The sequence below is a fragment of the Oncorhynchus clarkii genome, chromosome 4 (genome assembly GCF_045791955.1).
Source record: "Oncorhynchus clarkii lewisi isolate Uvic-CL-2024 chromosome 4, UVic_Ocla_1.0, whole genome shotgun sequence".
NCBI classification, from domain to species: domain Eukaryota; kingdom Metazoa; phylum Chordata; class Actinopteri; order Salmoniformes; family Salmonidae; genus Oncorhynchus; species Oncorhynchus clarkii.
The window spans coordinates 7727703-7735799 of record NC_092150.1 but is presented as its reverse complement, the minus strand read 5'-3'; positions in this window follow the sequence as shown (position 1 = coordinate 7735799).

Here is an 8097-nt window from a genome sequence, read left to right as displayed (position 1 = left end):
ATGTCAAACAGGCAACACAAATACAGTATAATACAGTATTATTCAATCCATTTGTTGTTGTCGATCCGGCCACCTGTTTTCATCAACATCACATTTCCTCGATTGCAATGCGACGAGGAAAGAAATCTCCTTACATGTTGCATCCACGTTTGGCAGCCCTCTGCGGGGATTTCCAGACAACCGGCATTCATTGCGTCGTGGAGGGGGCATCTGTCACGAGTTCCACCGAAGTTGTTCCCTCTCCTTGTTCGGGCGGTGTTCGGCGGTCAACGTCACCGACCTTCTAGCCATCGCTGATCCATTTTTCATTTTCTATTGGTTTTGTCTTCCATCACACCTGGTTCCAATCCCATCAATTACATGTTGTGTATTTAACCCTCTGTTCCCCCTCATGTCCTTGTCGGTGATTGTTTATTGTAAGTGTATGTGTACGTCTGTACTGGTGTGCGTCGGGTTATGTAACCCATTGATTTTTATTATTATGTTTTCCGGTGTTTGTTTTTTTTGTAAATAAACTGCGCCGTTGGAAACACAATTATTTCTCTCCTGCGTCGGACTTCTCTGCCGCCAGTTAAACACCCTTACAGCATCTGGTCATGTGTACGGTCATAATAAACTTTCCACCTTAGCGCATCTGAACCCGTCTTCCTTTATGGGACCGTCCACCTCTCCTTTATCCTTGCCCTTCAGCCTCTTACTTCCATTCTTGCAAACAGCAATTCAGAGGTGACCTCTTTTATGCATGAATGAGGACTGATTGCTGATTGAACGATTGTGCAAAGAAGTTTTGCACACACGTGCAGAAGAGGTTCACATTCATGGGAAGAATTTGTATGAGCTGTGAACAAATGTTTTAATTTAGTTTGACATGATTTACTCAACTGAGTTTTGTGTCTCTTGTAGAGAGTTGTGTTTACTGTTTTTCAAAAATGTGCTTAGCATTTGCATTGTGTGTGAAAGCAATGAGAAATTACTTACAGTTTTACACAAAATAATACTGTTGTGCTCATTAGGTTAGGATGGAGATTAACTGGTCCCCAGTTTCATTAAAAGTGTCTTAGCAATCGAGAAGAACTGTAAATTAAGTTTGTGATTGGCACTGATTTATGCTACTCTTTGTAGTGTTTCCGTACACCACAGGGGGGCACTGTTTTAGAATACTCAACCCAGCTGCTGCTCTAACTGAAAAAAAACAGGCTTTAATTTTTTTTTTCCTCTTTTCATTTTTATTTAACTTCTGGCAAATCTTTTGCCAATTTGCCACAAGCTCATATTTTCACATGCACATCCATTTCATGAAGCTCACGACTTACAGTTATTGCGCTGACGTTGCTTCCAGAGGCAGTTTGGAACTCAGTAGTGAGTGTTGCAACCGAGGACAGATCATTTTAACGCATTATTAAAACCACAACGTATTAGACCACAACTTGTGTGGTCTACCACTTTGTGGATGAGCCGTTGTTGCTCCTAGAAGTTTCCACTTCACAATAACAGTACTTACAGTTGACCGGGGCAGCTCTAGCAGGGCAGAAATGTCAAAACTGACTTGTTGGAAAGCTCACTGAGCTCCTCAGTAAGGCCATTCTACTGCCAATATTTGTTTATGGCGATTGCATGGCTGTGTGCTCGATTTTATACACCTGTCAGCAACGGGAGTGGCTGAAATAGCAGGTCCATTGTCTACTGAGCGGCCCAGTTCTTTACCGAAGTGACTTTTTCGTAGCAGGTTAGGAGAACTCATGCAGCAGGTTAGGATAATTAATGTAGCAGGTTTGGAGACTGAGGTTAAGGTTAAGAAAATGGATAGGGTTAGCGAAAATGCTCTTCCAACCTGCTACGAAAATCACTTTGTATCGAAGTTTGAGCGGTAAGACTGAAGAGCCGACTGCAACCAAAAGTTGGACACTAATGTAGTTGAACATTTTAATGTATTTGAAGATACACAAATACACTGAATCAAATACAGTCCCATGAACCCTGGTATTTGAAATAAGTGTTTGAACATACTGTCAAATACAATTTGACAGACTATTTGGTTTTTACAAATAGCCATTCAAATAATCAAAAGTACTTGTTTTGGCCGTTGTATTTGTAAATACACAAAGTATTTTAAATAGCAGATACTCAAATACACATGTATTTGAACCCAGGACTGCATTGTTTATAAAAGGTTTTCTTTATCACTTATTTGTATATATCCACAGTACATATAAATTGCGACAAATTGGTTCCTGTTTGGTCAAACAACAATAATTGGTTGACAATAGAACCTCCCACAATGCAGGATGAAGTTGGTGAAGAACAACTGCAGAAACTTGCAATGGTATGCCGACTAAACGTCATGACCTTTGATCGCGTTTTTTGTAAAGTCCATGTAGTTAGTCGGGAAATATCCCCAGAAAGCAACACACTTTGTCACCGACTTGACAAAAGTGATCCGCTCGAATGTGCCCAGTGTGTCCCTGTATAATGCAGCATTCAAAACAACTGGGAACTTGTAAATCTCCGACTTCTGGCTTCAAAGCCAACTGGGAAATCGGGGGAAAAACTAGCAATTCAATTCAAGGGGCTTTATTGGCATGGGAAACATGTGTTAACATTTCCAAAGCAAGTGAGGTAGATAATATACAAAAGTGAAATAAACAATAAAAAATAACAGTAAACATTACACATACAGACATTTCAAAACAACAAAGACATTACAAATGTCATATTATATATTCCCCCCAAAATATATATATATACAGTGTTGTAACAATGTACAAATGGTTAAAGTACACAAGGGAAAATAAATAAGCATAAATATGGGTTGTATTTACAATGGTGTTTGTTCTTCACTGGTTGCCCTTTTCTTGTGGCAACAGGTCACAAATCTTGCTGCTGTGACGGCACACTGTGGAATTTCACCCAGTAGATATGGGAGTTTATCAAAATTGGATTTGTTTTCGAATTCTTTGTGGATCTGTGTAATCTGAGGGAAATATGTCTCTCTAATATGGTCATACATTTGGCAGGAGGTTAGGAAGTACAGCTCAGTTTCCACCTCATTTTGTGGGCAGTGTGCACATAGCCTGTCTTCTCTTGAGAGCCATGTCTGCCTATGGCGGCCTTTCTCAATAGCAAGGCTATGCTCACTGAGTCTGTACATAGTCAAAGCTTTCCTTAAGTTTGGGTCAGTCACAGTGGTCAGGTATTCTGCTAATTGTGTTGTTGTCCTGGGGCTCTGTGGGGTGTGTTTGTGTTTGTGAACAGAGCCCTAGGAGCAGCTTGCTATGGGGACTCTTCTCCAGGTTCTTCTCTCTGTAGGTGATGGCTTTGTTATGGAAGGTTTGGGAATCGCTTCCTTTTAGGTGTAGAATTTAAAGGCTCTTTTCTGGATTTTGATCATTAGTGGGTATCGGCCTAATTCTGCTCTGCATGCATTATTTGGTGTTGTACACAGAGGATATTTTTGCAGAATTCTGCATGCAGAGTCTCAATTTGGTGTTTGTCCCATTTTGTGAAGTCTTAGCTAGCTCCGACTGGGACAAATCGTTTTGAACGGTCATCCAACTCGGGAAATCTGACCTCTTTCTAGAGCTCTGACTTTCTGACCTGAAGATCACTGACGTCATGATTTGACCTCGTATTTTTCAGAGTTCCCAGAGGTCTTGAACGCACCATAACATAGCGGTCAACCTATTTCCTGTAGTCTCAAAATTATTAAACATTTTGTTTCTTGAAATACATTTTCGATTTCTACCTCAAATGGAGCACACTTTGTTAATAATAATAGTATTCAATCATAAATTAAATAATGTCATGCCTGATGCACATGTATCAACTAAATAGCATGTTTTTATTGTTTGGGCTAATGGCTAATGCCTTTTACCTGAGTACATAAATCGGTGATCGGTCGCTCTTTCCCGCCAAACATTCCTTTGTTCATTAAGCAGCTTCGCTGTGTGAACGAGCAACTAACGCGGCGCAATTCGTGGCCATTTGCGCAGATGCAGGGGGTGCCTGTGACTCCACCTCATGACTAGCCAGCTTTTGTCAAAATAATATTGACATTTTAGCTAACCCGTGTACCCCTTTCCTAACTTTAACCTAATTCTCCTAACCTGCTGCATAAACTCTCCTAACCTGCTACGAAAAGTCAAATCTGACATTATTTTGACAAAAGCTGTATCCCTTCTAGCCATGACCGTCAGTCCACTACCGTCGACGGCGTCATTTATGTTGACAGTTGGGACCACTGGCAGTGGTGGGAAAAGTACCCAGTTGTCATAAAAGTAAAGATTTCTTAATCGAAAATGACTCAAGTAAACGTGAAAGTCACCCAGTAAAATATTACTTGTGTCCAAAAGTATTTGGTTTGACATATACTTAAATATCAAAAGTAAATGTAATTGCTAAAATATACTTAAGTATCAAAAGTAAACATAGGAATAATAAAACATTCCTTATATCAAGCAAAGCACCATTTTCTTGTATTTCTTTAATTTACGGATAGAAAGAGGCACATTCCAACACCCAGACATAATTGACAAATGAAACATTTGTGTTTAGTGAGTCAGCCAGATCAAAGTCAGTAGGTATGACCAGGGACATAGCCACGGGAAGTAGTTTGGGGGTGAGGCTGCTGCGGGTGAGGTGGATGCAGGAAACAAATTGCCCACGCTGAAGACATCGGTCCGCTAATACAGGACTAGTAAAGGCCCAGTGCACTATTTTTGTGAAAATGTTTTAACTAAATGTGTTAAGAGTGTTTACCAGTATTTGTAACTTGAGTTTGATCATTGTCTACACAAAATAGTTAATCAGATAATACTTGTGGAATATAAAAATACATGCTTGATATATGTTTTCCAATTTCTTGAAATACTTATTTCTATGTGAAAACTGAAATGGTCTATTCATCCCTTTTCCATCTTAGTAGACGTCCTTATCCAGAGCAACTTACAGTAGTGAGTGCATTCATCCATGTGACGTACTTGTTGTGTGTATGTACTGACATGTATGTGTACCCGATACACACACACACACACACACACACACACACACACACACACACACACACACACACACACACACACACACACACACACACACACACACACACAAACATTTAAAACATTAACATGTAGTGTATGTCAATTGTAAAGTATTTTTAGTTATGTGTCGGCCCCCTGTAAGACTAGCAGTTGCCATTGGCGTCGGATAATGGGGATCCTAATAATTTAAATAAAATAAATGTTCGTACTTTTTCCCCATGGGAATTAAACCCACAACAAGCCTAGCATTGCACACGTCATTCTCTACCAACTGAGCCATATCATTACAAACCACTTGATGTCTCCATGTACTCAATTACTGTATTGTACATTGTTTTATCGTCATGGTGATGAAAAGTCTACAGGTAGAAAACTAGATGACCAGCCTATGTACAATACACTAATGTACATTTACATTAAGTGGTTTGAAAGGATGGTAAATTAATACTGCACCAAAAAAATGTTGTTTTCCCATGTTATTTGATCAAGAAAAATATTTAATTTGATGTGGATGTTTGATGACGACAGAGTTTTGTTATTTCTAGATTCCATTAGAATGACATCACAGAGAAAGGAACAGGGTTTTGTTCTTTCTAGATTCCATTAGAATGTCATCACAGAGAAAGGAACAGGGTTTTGTTATTTCTAGATTCCATTAGAATGTCATCACAGAGAAAGGAACAGGGCAACAACTCTCACAATTCCAACTATTGAATCCTGCTAAATTCTGTTTTTAATTATACAGATACCTTTTTTGCCAAAGCAGAGATGCTACAGACGTCTATATCGGTCGGCTAATACTAGTAAAGGCCCAGTGCACTACATTTGTGAAAATGCAGCACACTCAGCACCCCTACTTTGCACGGCTATGACCAAGGATGTTCTCTTCATAAGTGCGTGAATTTGACTATTTTCCCGTCCGTATTCAACATTTTATGAGTAGGACTACTTTTGGGTGTCAGCGAAAGTGTTTCTTCAGGAATGTAGTAAAGTAAAAGTTGTCAAAAAATATAAATAGTAAAGTACAGATACCCCAAAAAAACGACTTAAGTAGTATATTAAAGTATTATTTTTTTTACTTAAGTAGATTTCACCACCCACCACTGTTTGGGACACTCTTCAGCTATGAACACAGCATACGGTTAGTTCTCCAAACCTGCCACATTATGGATGATCAGTCCTTGTATCCATAGTTCAGTCTATGAATTTAAACATTGTTACATTTCTCCAGCCCCCCCCCCCCACCCCCCTCAGCTGTTTACCAACAAAAAGGCAGGGCGAACGGATCCCAGATTGTCCCTTCAAATCTAAAGTGAATATTACTAGAGCTTTTACAATGCAGCCAAAAACATTCTTACCTTTCTATTAACAGAAGACATTTTTTTCCTCTGCATCTTGGTTTTAGTTGTACTCTCGAACTTTGACTTTCTGCCATAATGTAACAATGAACAGCAAGTGACTGTGTCAGCAAAACATTAGAATAATCAGGAAACAAGCAGCCAATGGCTGGGTTTGCCAGAGAACAAGAAAGAAAGAAGGACACAGAGAAGAGTGAGGGCTTTTTCCACAGTGAAGGTATCTGCCCGACTGAATGATCTACAAATAACCTAGCATCATAAATAACTACTCATTATTATTTGTAGATCAGTCAATCAGTCACAATTAGACATACAGAGATAATGTGTTACAGAGAGAGAGAGATTCAGACAGAGATAATGTGTTACAGGGAGAGAGAGAGAGAGAGAGAGAGAGAGAGAGTCAGAGACAGACATCATGTGTTATATATAGAGAGAGAGTCAGACAGACAGAGATAATGTGTTACAGAGAGAGATAGAGTCAGACAGACATGTTACAGAGAGAGAGAGTCAGACAGACAGAGATAATGTGTTAGACAGAGAGAGAGAAAGAGAGAGTCAGAGAGACAGACATCTTGTGTTATATAGCGAGAGAGAGTCAGACAGACAGAGATAATGTGTTACAGGGAGAGAGAGAGAGAGAGAGAGAGAGAGAGAGAGTCAGAGACAGACATCATGTGTTATATATAGAGAGAGAGTCAGAGAGACAGACATCTTGTGTTACAGAGAGAGATAGAGTCAGACAGACATGTTACAGAGAGAGAGAGTCAGACAGACAGAAAATAATGTACTTTTTACTACATAAATCTTCCCTGACACCCAAAATTACTCATTTCATTTTGACAGGGAAATGGTCCAATTCACACACTTATCAAGAGAACATCCCTGGTAATCTCTACTGCCTCTGATCTGGCGACTCACTAAACACAAATGCTTTGTTTGTAAATTATGTCTGAATGTTGGAGTGTGTCTCTGTCTATTCCCCCTCCCCATTTTAAAAAAAATGGTACCTTCTGATTTGCTTAATATAAGGAATTTGAAATTATTTATACTTTTGATACTTACGTACAATTAAAACCAAATACCTTTAGACTTTTACTCAAGTAGTATTTTACTGGGTGACTTTCACTTTTACTTGAGTCATTTTCTGTTAAGGTATCTTTACTTTTACTCAAGTATGACAATGGGGTACTTTTTCTACCGCTGACAAAAAACACTCAGTGACACGATATGCAACAAATAACTGTTTACTATCCATCAGGGAAATAGCAAAATAATCTAAAAATGGAACACAGTCCTCCTGAATGTTCATATAACATTACTATCCATATGATCATAGCATGTACACCTAACCTGTATAGACCTGTGTGGCGCAGCGGTCTAAAGGCACTGCATCTCTGTGCAAGAAGCGTCACTACAGTCCCTGGTTTGAATCCGGGCTGTATCACATCCGGCTGTGATTGAGAGTCCCATAGAGCGGCGCACAATTGGCCCAAGTTTGGATGGTGTAGGCCGTTAGTGTAAATAAGAATTTGTTCTTACCTAGTTACATTTAAAAATATATATATTATATTTATCCATGACAATGGTATTAACATTAACCTCACCTCATATCATTTATATATCCATATTGTTATTGTAGTACAGGATACATATTAACACGCATACAGAAGGTAGATCGGGGGTCAATGAGAAATGACTTTCAA